Source organism: Mesoplodon mirus (genome assembly GCF_964341445.2).
Source record: "Mesoplodon mirus genome assembly, contig: HAP1_SCAFFOLD_317, whole genome shotgun sequence".
Lineage (NCBI taxonomy): Eukaryota > Metazoa > Chordata > Mammalia > Artiodactyla > Ziphiidae > Mesoplodon > Mesoplodon mirus.
This window is the reverse complement of record NW_028295616.1, coordinates 354,575-369,415: the sequence shown is the minus strand read 5'-3', so window position 1 is coordinate 369,415 and position 14,841 is coordinate 354,575. Positions and strand designations below refer to the sequence as shown.

General features: G+C 32.7%; 1 long non-coding RNA gene across 2 annotated transcripts in view; it reads left to right on the top strand.

Moving 5' to 3' along the window:
• LOC309797341 overlaps positions 1-14,458 on the top strand; it is a 42,223-nt gene extending 27,765 nt beyond the window's left edge. Inside the window, exons 2-5 of one of the 2 annotated variants that reach the window (XR_014292596.1) lie at positions 3,120-3,193; positions 5,638-5,846; positions 7,364-7,452; positions 11,056-14,458. This is a non-coding gene — a long non-coding RNA (uncharacterized lncRNA). Of the gene's footprint in view, positions 1-3,119; positions 3,194-5,624; positions 5,847-7,363; positions 7,453-11,055 lie in introns of both variants that reach the window. The other variant, XR_014292595.1, reaches the window with a different exon arrangement.
• The last annotated feature ends 383 nt before the right edge of the window (positions 14,459-14,841 follow it).

Here is a 14,841-nt window from a genome sequence, read left to right as displayed (position 1 = left end):
GACAACATTATCTGCAAACTTCATCTATAACTATTTTTAAATTTTGCTATTTTGTAACTCATTTTTGAAAAATTCTGTTTCTATGTTGAAAATGTGTAAGGACATTTACCTTCTTTCTTGAAACACCTTTGCCTGCGTTTATCACATTTTACTGTTGAACTATTGTGCAGCAATAAGGACAAAAGCACATCTAGTGGAGGAGATAATGTCAGAGGCAACAAGGTGTGTGTATGGGGGGGCGGGGTTAGAGTTGACATACCTTAAGGGAGATGAGGAGAGAGGGAAGAGAATAGAAATTGTATTTATTTGAAAAAATATGGCAAGTTAGAGAATTTTGGCTAAACTTAATACAATATAGCTTTCCTTAACTTAAATTCCGGGTTAACTTCCACTGTTTACATTGCCACAGACTAGGGAATAAACAAACTAAATAGATTTTTGGTAACACCATTTTGTGTTAATTTCATAAAGATTTCTACAAGACTTTTTAAAACTAAATTGAAAAACGAAAGTCTTGTCTTTAGCTTATTTTCCCTGCATGCTTGCACTTTAATAAGTTGATAAATGACATTTACACTCAATAGTTATGATTAATTCTGTCCCACAATTTTTAAAAGCACTGGGGATTGTGTGTGCGTGCATGCGCGCACCTTTACAACCAGTAAAATAAAGTTCTTGATCAAAAAATTATTATCACTTAGACTATTGAATAAAATCAGATATGATAGAGGGGCCAGCTGTTGGTAGATTTAAAAGTCACCGTAGGTGATTAATTCATGCAGCAGTGTTGCACGTCTCTCTTTAGATGAAGCACTTAGAAATATAACCATGTATGGCTCTAATTTCATATCTGAGACCTGTTTTTTTTTTTTTTTTTTTTTTTTTTTTTTTTTTTTTTTTTTTTGAGGTATGTGGGCCTCTCACTGTTGTGGCCTCTCCCGTTGCGGAGCACAGGCTCCGGACGCACAGGCCCAGCGGCCATGGCTCACGGGCCCAGCCGCTCCGCGGCATGTGGGATCTTCCCAGACAGGGGCACGAACCCGTTTCCCCTGCATCGGCAGGCGGACTCTCAACCACTGCGCCACCAGGGAAGCCCCTGAGACCTGTTTTATTTAGAGTTCTTTGGCAAGTGCTTGCTCTATGTGTTTTTATAGTCTTTGGTTGTGCTATAAAAACATCAAAATTATGAATTAACAGATATGCAAAAGTGAAATCCTAGAAGATAGGATAAACATGAAGTCCTCTAATTATCACTCAAATAAGTTTGGTTGACACAGAACTGGGAATCAGATAAAGACATTAATAATTCATAATGCTGAAATTAAAATCTTCTAGTTAGTACAAAAGAAATCCTAATTTGTACCACAAGGTAATGAATTCAGTACTTTTCATTTGTTAAATATTTGCTTATTACCCTGCACCGTGCATATAACACTGTTCCAAAATTTGGAGGGCAAACAGGAAAAACAAACTGTCTACTCTCAAGTTGTTTATACTGCAGTCAGTGAAATTTCTCTACTTTGAGATCTTTTAATTCCTCAGTTCATTGTAACATCTTCCTCAGATGAATTGTTTTTTATTTGTTAAAACCAATGTTTAGCACTTGAAATAGTTTCTTCAATGTTCCTGATAGTGAAATAGAGTCATAATGCTAATTTCCAATACTAATTATAGAGTTGATAGGAGAAATGCTCAAGATTGATAGTAAAGTGATTTTGATAATCTACAAAATGTCTTGAGGTTTCCCAGATAACAACTTGTCTCCCAGACAAAAATGCACTTATTATTTATATTCCAAGCTTATAAACATTTTTGTATTTTAATCATATATAGATTTTACAACATCTTTTAATTCACATTTTAAGATATTTTGTTCAGTAGATTATCTCATTTTGAAACTATTGATTTAGATATACATACTATGTAAATATTAGTATATATTTCTCAACGGCTAGATTAGTGCTTTCTTAACTACTTAAATTTGTTTAATACATATTGTTGTTCTTCAGCATTTCTTTTACTCACTGGAGCCTATCCTACTGACTTCAAAAAGCCTGAATTTTCACTGTATGGAAAATCTTTAAAATAACATATAATAATGGTAGAGAAGAAGAGTATTTAACATTGTGCTGAGATCATTCCATTAATAAAGAGATTAATCAATAATTCTAACATTCAGACATATATTAAAAATGAAAAACAATCATAATACTGAGCAATGACATTTTCACTAAAGGGAGATATTAAATATTGTATAGGAAACTAGTATCTGCAAAGCAGATAAGTTGGCAATGATTATACATATATTTAAAATACGTTGAAACAGTCATAGACAGTTTTTCTTTTTGGCTGAAAAGAGGCATATTGAAGTGTTTAAGCACTACTTCGACTGGAATAGATTAGACACTATACAGAAAACACGATTGCAGAAGAGCAGGTATTAGCAGGTGTGTGAATGTGTGTGTCTTTAATTAATGCATTTTCATTCATTCAAAAAGGAGAAGAACGCCAAATTTAGTTTAAAGGTGGCATTGTGATACGTTAAAGTTCCATTCTTAGACTTCTGCTGCTGTTGCTGTTCCTTCAGTATTCACAAAGAGTACCGTCCTGTCATTTATCCAAGTTAGAAATCTAGGAGCAATCCTAGGATTCTCATTGTAGGATCCCCTACCTTCATGCTGCCCCCTCAATAAGTAACAAGTTCTTGGCTCTTCTGTAGAGGAAAGCTCTCTCCAGTGTACGCCCGCTCTGTCGCTCTCCGGGTCCAGCATCTCTGCCTCAGCCTCCCACTGAAGTCACTTCTAGTTCATTCTGTGCCATTTTTAAACCTTCCTCAGTCCTAGGCAATTGCCCTTTTAGAAGCTCTACCCTAAATGTTATCAGATGCATTAAAATGTGCCCAAGTCACATATCCAATATAATTTCTAGGTAACTATATGAAAGCTGAGTAACATTTCTGTTGTAGTGATATTAGTTGAAAATATTAATTACACAAGTTTTTCTCTCAATTTTGCAGATTTTTTCTTCATATTCTGGAGCCGTTTTTTTCAAGTGTCAAACAATTTTCTAAGTCCTTCTCAAACTCCTAGTCCCTAGTGAGTGTGCTTTTACTGTCACAGGGTTGAACAGCCCAGACAGCAAGATGTCTGAAGATGAAGACCATCACATGGGTGAGTAAATCAGATACGTGGAAGTTGGAATGCAAAGTGTTTGTAGAAAAAAAAAAACAAATCAAGGAAGAAATTGCAGTGTCAGTTAATATGATGTATATCAGATGATAGTATTAAAAAGCCAAGTGAAAATAAAATAACTTAATAATGTACATATTTGTCAGATTGTTCACTAGTGATATACTGCTCAGTGTAAGGTGAGAACCACAGATACTATCTTCTGGAAAAAAACCCTTTAAGCCCTAACAGATTCAGTTTACAAATTTCCTCTCTAATAAATGAGGAATAAAATAATTTACAATAAATTAATTATTTCTTCTTCTGAAGGTACTAATACTACAAATTCAGTGAGAAGATGGATCAAGTTTTTCATACATTTCTCTCATTTCACATTTTTTAAATAAATGAGACTATATTTTGTCTAATGACTTCCAGAACAACTATCTGGAAACTGTGACTTCATTATATGTGAGACAGTATTTTAGGAGATATAGATGTATATTTAGATGGAGATATAAATATATAGCATATATACACAATATTTAAGAAGACACAGGAAATGTGGGATAGCTCCAGAGTGGTACACCCTATGTTCTGAGCTGCTCCGAAATGCAGTTCCTTTTTCTTTTTTTCTTAACATCTTTATTGGAGTATAATTGCTTTACAATGGTGTGTTAGTTTCTGCTTTATAACAACGTGAATCAGTTATACATATACACATGTTCCCATATCACTTCCCTCTTGCGTCTCCCTCCCTCCCACCCTCCCTATCCCACCCCTCTAGGTGGTCACAAAGCACCCAGCTGATCTCCCTGTGCTATGTGGCTGCTTCCCACTAGCTATCTGTTCTAATGGGAGTTCTCTGGGCACAAAGGGCTTTATTTTCTGTAATGAGATTAGAAGAAAGGATTTGCTAATAATTGCTTCAATAGCAACTAAAAATCTTGGCATCCCTCCTTTCACCGTTTTGAAAATCCTAAAGGGGATGTTGTCAGTAACAAAAAAATTGAAGACTGATAATGTATTTAAATTAATCATTCTTCAAATTCATCTGCCCTTTCGCCTTTTAAATTGATTCATGCTTCTCAGAAAATAAAATATGCTAATCCGCATATCATTTTTCCACTGCGTAGAGCAACTATATCTAAAAACAAAAATACTATAATTTTAGTTTCCTTTACTATATTCCTCCACAACTTGTGTTGTACTTTCATATCTTCTTTTCATTCTGCTAGTGAGATATATATACATATATGTATATATACATATATGTATATATACACATAATATTTAGATTTTAGATATTTGCATTATGCAGGACAATCCATAAGATGGATAGATGCTTAATTTTAATACCATTGAATACAATTTTCATAATTTTATACTTTAATTATTTTTGGAAGCACAAACCAGAAAGGGTAAAGCAAATTAGAAATGAAAAAAGGTGACCAAGCTGGCATTTTTCATTTCAGACTTTATATTTGGACTACTCAGTGGGACAGATTATATTATAATAACAAAATTTTGCTTTTGCAGGGAGGTCAATCTTTGCTTCTGCATTGCCTCAACTCTTTTAATCCCATCCAGTTTATCTTTCATCTCAGAAACTATATTTTTCATCTCTAGGAACTCAATTTGGGTTATTTTTATATCCTCTATATGTCTATTTAAGATGTTGATGCTTTCCTTTAACCTTTTTGAACCTATGAAAATTAGTTATAATAACTGTTTGAATGTCTTTGTTTACTGATTGTACCATTTTCAGTCTGTTTTCATTAATTAATTTTTCTCCTTGTTATGGGTTATATTTTCCTTTGTCTTTGCATCCCTGGTAATTCTCGATTGCATGTCAGATATTGTGAATTTTACTTTACTGGTTGCAGGGCGTTGTTGTATTATTTTTTTTAAGATTTGTAACTTTGCTCAAAGAGGTAGTTAAGAAATAGTTTGATCATTTTGAGGCTTCGTTGTAAGCCTTATTAGGCTGCAACTGAAACAAGTTAGTCTAGGGCTAATTTTGTCCCACTACTAAGGCTATACTCATTGAATAGTCTGTGTATTGAATACTCTAGTTGATGCTGCATGTATTAAATTATATCAAAACATATTTGTATAATCTTAAAGCAATAAATGCAACACATAAAAATATAAAAAAATTAACTTTTATTAAATAAAACAAAAATGTTTTCTTCTAGTAATTGTAGTATTTTAACATGTTTAAATACTGCATCCCTATGAAATTCATTTTGTTAATAAATATGAAAAGAGAATCCACCTTTATTTTTTACAGGTGACCAGGGACTTGTTCAAACACCAACATTTAACTGTATTACACAAAACATTATGCCACTGGGTTATCATTATAATTAACAGCTTTATACAACCGTTGTCTTGTGCTGTTTGTTTTTCAATGTCTAAAATTATTGTTTAATATATATATTTTTTTACTTTTAGCAGTTTAAGCCAGGAGAGTAAATCCAGTTCCTATTACTCCATCCTGTCCAGAAGCACAGGTCTTAAGTGAAATTTAATACCAAAGAAACAGTTGCAACTTTTACAACGGATCTATCACTGGTTGTTAGCATATCTTCCCACACCCAAGACACCAAGATAACTTCTACTCACTGTTAAAGCTTTATGATGAGCAAAACTTCCACCACTGTGCTTCCTTAGCATGTGAGTATATTTTTAATTTATTGGTTATATATATTCTCTAATTATCCATTATTTTGTCCTTCTTTTTGATTAGATATTGATATCCACATTTTCTTTTCTAATAGCTCACAGAAATTTCCCTCATTAACAACACCAATAGAAATAACAATAAAAATCGCCTTGGGGCACCAAATTTATATCACATTACCAAGTTTTTATTTTGCTCCCATAAAACTTCTGCAAAATACAAGCACTATCTATCATCAGTATCCTTAGAACAAAAACAAGGCATTCTAATCTCAAAAGCAAAATATATTATTTAACTTAATAAATTTCACATTATAAAAATGTTCTCATAGCATCATCCTTAATTCCTGAGTAATCACTAATATTGGGGGATTTTTCTTTCAGTTATTTGAGACTAAGGATGATTTTATTCATCTCTACAGCCTGGTACTTATATGTACAATGTTTGTCAAAAGGTGGATATTCAAAAAAATTCTTGACTAAATTATGGTAATTCATGTGATCAGTTCTGCAGTTCTTAAAACTTTAAATTACTTGTTAATTCTAAGAGAAAGTCAGATAATTTTTAGAAGGATTTCCAAACCATGCTAAAGTGTCAGCCTTCATTTCCTTGTCTGAGGGAAACAGGATAGAAATAGATGGTTTTAAAGTTCTCCAAGCTTCTGTGTCCTTTATACATCCACAATTTTAATCCTTATCATTTTCAAGATTTGCTAAATTATTTGAGGTGATCCACTCTCTTATTAAAGTTACATATTTTATGTCACATACTGAGCATATTAACAGATAACTTACTGATAAATGACTATGCCCATAACATCAGGTTAATCTGATTTCCATGAAATGAGCTATAACTTCAAGAATATTAATTCATCTAATAAGGGTGATGATTTACATAATGTTGCCTAAAATATTTCTCTTGATTATTTAAGACAGTTTTCCTAGGGGAAAATAGCTGGGAAGTCAATAGAAAAAAAAATACAACCATGATTAATTTAATTCCAGTCTAAAGGACTCCATATATAATGTATTTGAGAAAACCAAGTCACTCTTATAGATTCAGATAAATGGCTGTAAATATGAGATATTTTTAATGTAACCCAAATTATAAGAAATATTTTTTTGGTATAGAAGCAACCACTCTTTTACCTAAAGAAAAATATAAAATCTGAGTTCATTGAAAATTTGCCTCATTGCCCTCTGTTAGTTTGTGCCTGCCCCATCCATAGGGGCCCAGATAAGAACTATTCTATCATCCATACATCAGAAGAGAATGTCTGTGTTCTATGTTGATAGTCAGTCTAAACAAATATTTATACAGTTGAGATCAGAGATATACAATGTCAGTTCCAAATCCACCCATGATGGCACATATACCAGAGAGATGACAAAGGTTATACAGGCCTGTGAAATACTTGAATCATATTTTGCAACCCTTGAAAGAATTCAAGTTCGAGATTAGCAGAAACCAGGCTCAGTTCTGTGCATAATCCCCTTTATCTGTCTTCTAGCCAACAAAATGAAAACCTGAAGCCAAGCGGACAAATAGAGTGTGAAGGGCCTTCTACTGCATTTAAGAAAAAACTGAGACTTGCTACAGGTAGAAATTATCTTTTCTATTACTCTTATTTTTGATGTTGTTGTTATTCATAGAAATAATTTAAAAAAACCCTAAATAACATTATTCTGCTGGATTCTTTACTATATGTAACACAATAAATTAACTCGCTTCATATTACACTGGGCATATAACATGAAAACATGTGCAGAGAACAGAAATCAGTATCTGTAAAGACAAATGCCCCTGTGATACAAAAATCTATTATTTTAAGTCCAGACAATTAGATCTATTAAGGTGTAAGAGTATTTCAGTACAGTCCTGCTAAAAGTAAAGCTTAAAAGTAAATCGAAAAAAAAAACCAGAAAACTGATGCCAGTTAGAAACAAAATATAAGATTATGCTATGTATATGGGACAGGATAGAACTCTGAATGCACTCACATGTAGAAAAGCAATATTAATGACAAGTCAACTAATGTCCTTATTGAGCATAGACATTCCAAGAAGGGTGAAGAGTACTGTATATTAGACGTAAGACTCATAATATTCAAGTTAGTTGTAAAAGAAACAAGGTAAATGCTTTCAGTCAATAGGATAGGCTGAACTGATACTGAGAATCCTTTCTTCCAATCTGAACACACAGTTTGTTATACTTGTGTTTTCTTTTATATGTTGCTTTTACATGTAGCAACACATAAAAAGCAAATCAACAAACAATAAATGAACAAGCTTACAAAAAAGGGGGGATCCCCAGTCTCAGGATTTAAGGGGAAAAAACAAATTCAACATTAGAGTAGTGAGTAGGAGTAGAAACCAAGAAATTCAAGGAGGGCCTGGAAATAATAAGCCTTGTTTTTGAGGGCTGGCTTTAAATATCCGTTGTCTTATCAGAAAACAGGTAGATGCTGTTGTCTTATCAGAAAACAGGTAGATGCTGGAAAACAATAGAATAATATCTTCAAAGTACTGAGGACGTATAGCTATCCAAATTAAAATTCTATACCTCATTTTAAAAAACTACTCAAGAACAAGAAGTAAAGAAATTTTCATTCATAGACAAAGAGGAATTACCACCCACAAACTGTAACAACAACAAAAAATGACTAAAGCAGTAGCAGCAGCTATTGGAATTGTCTGAAGGCATTAAAAAATATTCTGATGCCTGAAGCCAATACTTGGAGATTTTTTTTTTTTAACCAAAGTGATCTAGGTGGTGTTTCAATAATGGGAGCTTTAAAAACTTCTCACATAATTCTCGTGTGTTTTAGGCAAGATTGGAGACCATTGTACAAAGAATGTTCTTCAGTAAGAAAGAAAATAAGCATAAAAAGAAGTAGGAGGGTGCACCGAACAGTGACCAGCAAAGAAATTTGTAATGTTGGAATGAATCTGAATAACGGTTGAGTGTAAAAAATAATAGCCAATGTTGGTATGTACAAAGTAAAACTAAAACACTAGATAATATACTGAAATACTGGAGATCAGATTTAAAATTTGAGGGGTCCATGAACCGCTTAGGAGGAAGATGAGATAATTAGTTTTCGACTTTTTAAAGTTAGAAATATATGTCGAATTTTCCAGAAAACACTAAAAATGAATACTTCATATATGATTCATAAAAAGGTAGACCCTAAAAAGAGAATGAAAAATGTGTTTAAACGAAGTTAGTACCAGGAGGGATAAAACATGGAAAAATAAAGGAGAAATAGATCAATAATCACAATACATTTGATCACAGAGACAATAAAAATAAATTTAAAAATTCCAGTTTATGCTGCTTAGAAAAGACATATATAAACTATTTTTAAGATGCAGTGCCATACTTCACTCAAAATAATTAATTATATACATGATAAATGACTTTAAAGATTACATATTTGGCATGATGACATGTATACAAATTGTTAAAACTCAAAGCAATCATGTATTTTTCATGGATTCATTTGCATATAGTAAAAAATTCAAGCATGGATTCAAAGTATTTATATTCAATTCATGATACCAGTTATCTAAGAAAAGGAAAAATGGGACTGAAATGAGAATAGAGGAGAAAAAAGAAATGTGTGTGTATCTGTGTGTTTGTGTGTGTGTGTGTGTGAACACATGTACAACAGTCAAATATGTGCTTCTTTCACAGCATGATTCACTGTATTCCATCACAATATTAATAAGATTTCATACAATATGGGCATCTCCGCAGAAATTAAAATTGTCACCTGCTTATATGTATTGGGCAATGAGCTCACCTTACTATTTCCATCCATTCTTCAATTAAAATCTAGAAATGTGAATGGGCTGTTAGAATTTAGTTAATGAGCCAATTATCTTTACAGAACATGCTAGTTATTCACAGCCTTTCCTTGGCTTAATTATGTTTTAAAATAGCAGGCATTCATTTTACGTCTTTAATTGATGGCTATCACACACAATTAGTTTGAAAATTCTTATCAATATGCTTGAAATATATTTGGTTGAATCATTGGAGTAATCTTTTTTGAACTTACCCAAAAGTATGTGTTTAGCCTTCCTAAACACAGTGGCACATTTCCAAATACAAAGTAGTTGCATTAGAATTATTCCTAATATGAAGACATTCAATATTTGTGGAAACAAATTTTCTCTTGAAAACTTAGCTTCCAGACGGAAGAAAAATAAGGGTAGAAATGTATTTAAAGGCAAATTTGAAGATGAGAAATCAAAATTCACATTCCATAGTGAAAGAAAAAGGGTTAGTAATTATATAGAGAAAGGCAAATGCAATGCAAAAATTATTGGAACATATTTTGCTCAATTACAAACAAACTTACATGGTAAGTTGTAGCTTCCATTATTGCACCAATTTTTAGCATATTTTAATATTTTCATTTTGAAATGAAAAATTTTAAAAAGTCATCTATTGTTTTTTTAGAAAGTAGAGTGGTTGAAGTGAAATAACTTCCAGAAAATGTGTTAAAATGGGGCTACAAAAGACTTAGGAGGACATAAGCTTGGTTCTTATTATTGACAGTTTGCAAATCAGCCATGGGAATACACATTATTTCCAATTTAAAATGAATGATGATTCTATATACATATATATGCATCTTATCATATTGATTATAAACCAAGTAAAATCTCATGAAATCTAAGTATGTTTGAAAAACTTAAACCTATTTTTATGTTTTTCCAAACACTAGAAAATGAAAGCAATTTCTGTTGTTTGTCATTTTCTTTTGGACTCTCTTGGCTTCCTGAAAACGATTATGTCAAGATATTGGAGAAATATTCATAGGAAGCAACAGAGGCCATGAGAATAGAAAACTACACTGCTTCCTCATTAGAAAAAATAAAATAAAAATTCCTGTCTATCCATTTCAAATTACACTCAGGGATGCTTATAATATACAATTTGAAAATTGAATACATACTAGTTGTCAAGTAGTCAGCCCGTTTGATTACTCATGCATTCCATCCTAAGTATGTTGTTCTTAGAATTCAGAGGGGTCCTTTAGTCACACCCCCCATCTTGACCACTCACATCTCCAGATTTTCCTACTTCATGGCATATTGGTGTTTAGCTTATTAAACAAATATTTGTTGAACAATTACTATGCATGCTAAGCAATGGGGATCAAAGATGAATGAATATTCATTTGTCTTTAAGGAGACACAGTCTACCGGAGAGAGGCAGAACTGTGAACAGATGACTGCATAAAGAGGCAAAGTCAAGTCTTATTTATTCAGAGGAAGAAGTCCCCGTGATCAAGCAACAAGTAAAATCATTTCATTGTGCAAGACATGGATTTGTGATTGAAAATGCACAAGCATATTTCTCTTATTATCCATCACATAGATGATCACCTATTATAATCAGAGAGATTTCTTACTGGCACAGCATCTAGAGGAGGACGTCATGCACGAACCTGTCACATTCAGAAAGTAAGGAAGTGGCACAGTGGGAACAATTCAGGAAAGTAAATAAACATGACAGTAGATTTAAAATCTACTTTAATTGTTCTTACTATTATTAATCTATTTGAGCAAGTAGTAGTTTTCATTGATGTTAGCATTTTTTATCCATGACTTGAAATCAGACATTAAATATTAATATTATAAAAATATTACAAATTGAATTCATTCACAAATTTATAAAAATAGATCACACCAGAGACCTATTTATTGGAAACAAAGTAGGTAGAACAATCAAACTCATTTATAGTTCCTCCTCAACAAAGTGGACAGAAGTTTTATATGTAGAGGTCAATCCTGGGCCAGAGGCTATTTAATATTTTCATCAAGATTAGGATGATAGAAAAGCATGTGGATTTAGTAATTTACAGTTCTCTTTAGTTGATAAGACTGATTAATACTTTGTCAAGATCAAAATTCAACATGACCATAACATGACCTTGACAAATTGGAGAAGTGGTTTAAAACAATGCAATTTAATAAGTCTAAGGGTCAGATATGGGCTTTAAAGGGATTGGGAAGGAAATGGAAATTATAATAATGCAGGTGATACCATGCCAGTGAGAATGCATTTGCGTGAGTAATATAATATGTAACAAATAATATTGAGTATGACTTGAGTCAAGAATATAACAATAGCTTTTAGTTTTTTCTCTCTCTCACCATGGCATAGTGCTTACTCACTCACGAATATTTCTAATACATTTCATCAAAATTTAGTCATTAAATCCTGTATCCCTGCTGATAAAATTAAAAGTAATTCTAAGATATATAAATGAAGAGAAGGGTATAAAGGTACAAGTAAGTGGGTGGATATTAATGAAATTACTTTGTATTGTGCTTTACAAGTACGATTTATGCATTTATCTTGTTATTAACACATTCATTCATTCATTCATTCATCAATCATTACATATTTATAGAATTTCTACTATGTCCCAGGCACTGCATTAGGTGCTGGTAATACAAGGTGGGGTAAAGCAAGCATTGTCCATATTTCTTAGAGCCTGCAGTCTAAAGAAGAATTACTAATTGTAGTAAATATAGACAAGATACTATGAGCCATGGAACAGGCAGCCTTTCTCACCTGGAAGGATGAGGAAAGGCATCCCTTGTGAAACGTCTTCTTAATTGATGTATGAGGTAGGTAGCCTAAGGGGACAAGGGAGTAAAGGAGTAAGTATTTCTTGCAAAGGGGAAAGCAAATATTAAGAATTTGAGCCTCAAAAAAGGAATGCTTCACGTTGATATTACTGTCTCAACAAATACAATTAAATTGCTGGCTGTTAATACATTGCATAAAAGTGGAGGAGTGGATTTCTGCCAAAATTAGGGCATACAGTTAGGATTAGAAATGTGCTCTGTGATATCAGTGACTTTAACATTGCTGTGAGACTGGGAGAAAACACGTACAAAGAGGTTATCCTCTGGACCCAATGGCACTGCTGTACATCAAGGCTTTTGCTGAAGTAGAAAACCTGCTATTGATATTGAGATGCTCTTGAGTGAAACAATGACTTCAAATAAGAGTTCCAAACTGAAACTCAGAAAGACCACCAATCTGACATGACTTAAATTTGAACTGCTTCTCAGATAGGCAATTTATACTTTGGGGTAAGTGGAAACTGGGCTTGGTTTCACTAATGACAAAAATGACATTTTGCTATTAAATTTGGTTTAATATTTTCATTTTACAAATCCCTAACTTCAAAAACTCTCTAAGGGAAAGTAAGGGGAAAAGGATAGGACTCACTTGTTTAGTTACATTACCTTGAATTTTAATTTAAATTGAGCTGCGCTATCTCCACCAATGCTTGACTAGAAGCCTGCACAGTGAGTAGTTGTAATGGAGGAGATTGGCTCATTTTAATGGCCACATCTGATGGATCTCAAAGAAATTCAGGTAAAACAACTCTTTGCATAGTTCATAGTCAATTATTTCTACTTACAGAAAAATGCCAAAGCCTAGAAAACTTTAAATGGTGGATAATCAGCAACATTCACATTTTTCCTTGAGGTTTGCCAGGATTGTACAAACACATTTAGGCTTTGAAAGACATGATTTGGAACTTTACTGGAGGTATTCTAAGAAATACCTTCATGTTAAAACAATTTCCAAATATTTTAGGAATAACTAGAATCTCTCTGTAAATAATTCATGCCTCAATTAATTATTATAATTGTGAGGAATTAATACTGAAGTATTTCAGAAAAAGATGACATATTAAGAATGTGACACTGCTTCCATGTCATATAAGAGCATGAGGATATCTGTATTATGAAACTTACTGCATTTTGCTACAACATTTTTGTCTATCTTCTCTTCCAGATTACAAGCTTCTTAAAAAATAGACTGTGCACAGATCTAACTTTCTGGCCTACATTTGCAGCACTGGAGACTACTATTGAAATATTAATTCAAAGGATATTTTAGAAAACATTATAGACAGAACTCTACCATAAAAGAGCATATATAAATATAGCATATTTTCTGATGTTATTGAATCATCTTAAATATTGGTTAATGCAAATTTCAATCTCTAAGGCACTTCTACAACACACCTGAAAAATGATTGTCATCTTGTACTTGAATGTCCTCACTGAGAAAGAAATTGCCAACTCAAAATAAGTTTATTTCATTTTTAGGAAGCTCTAATTGTTATAAAACTCACTCTTAAAATAAGTTAAAATCTCTATTCCTCAACTTGTATGCATTTTCTTGGTTTTTAAATTAGGGGCAACTTGATCTTTTTTTGATTTTACAGCTCTAACATAGCTAAAGCTGGCTTTCAGGTCCTTTGCCCCCTTACCTACTCTTCATAATTTTTTTTATTAAAAGAAATATATTGTGGTATAATCTAAAAATATACTAACTTGAATGTACACTTTAATGAATTTTGACAAATGTAAATATTTTGTAACTTCTGTTTCCATCAAGGTAGACAATTTTCCTATTACCCCCTTTGCAGTTTTCCCTTTCCTCTTTGCAGTCACTCTCTACTCCATATATGATACAGGCAACTGCTGATATGTTTTCTGTCGCCAGAGGTTCATTTTTCCTTTTCTAGAAAGTCATATAAACAGAAACATAAAGTACATACTCTTGTGTGTCTCGCTTTTTTCTCACCATAATGTTTCTGACATTCATCCTTGTTGCATTCCTCATAATTCTATCCTTCTGCTGTATGATATGACATTGTATGGATACACCACAACTGGTTCACCCGTATAAATCTTTTTGGAGATTTTCTGATGATGGCCATTCTGACGGGTGTGAGGTGATACCTCAGTGTAGTTTTGATTTGCATTTCTCTAATGATTGGTGATGTTGAGCATCCTTTCATGTGTTTGTTGGCAGTCTGTATATCTTCTTTGGAGAAATGTCTATTTAGGTCTTCTGCCCATTTTTGGATTGGGTTGTTTGTTTCTTTGATATTGAACTGCATGAGCTGCTTCTAAATTTGGGAGATGAATCCTTTGT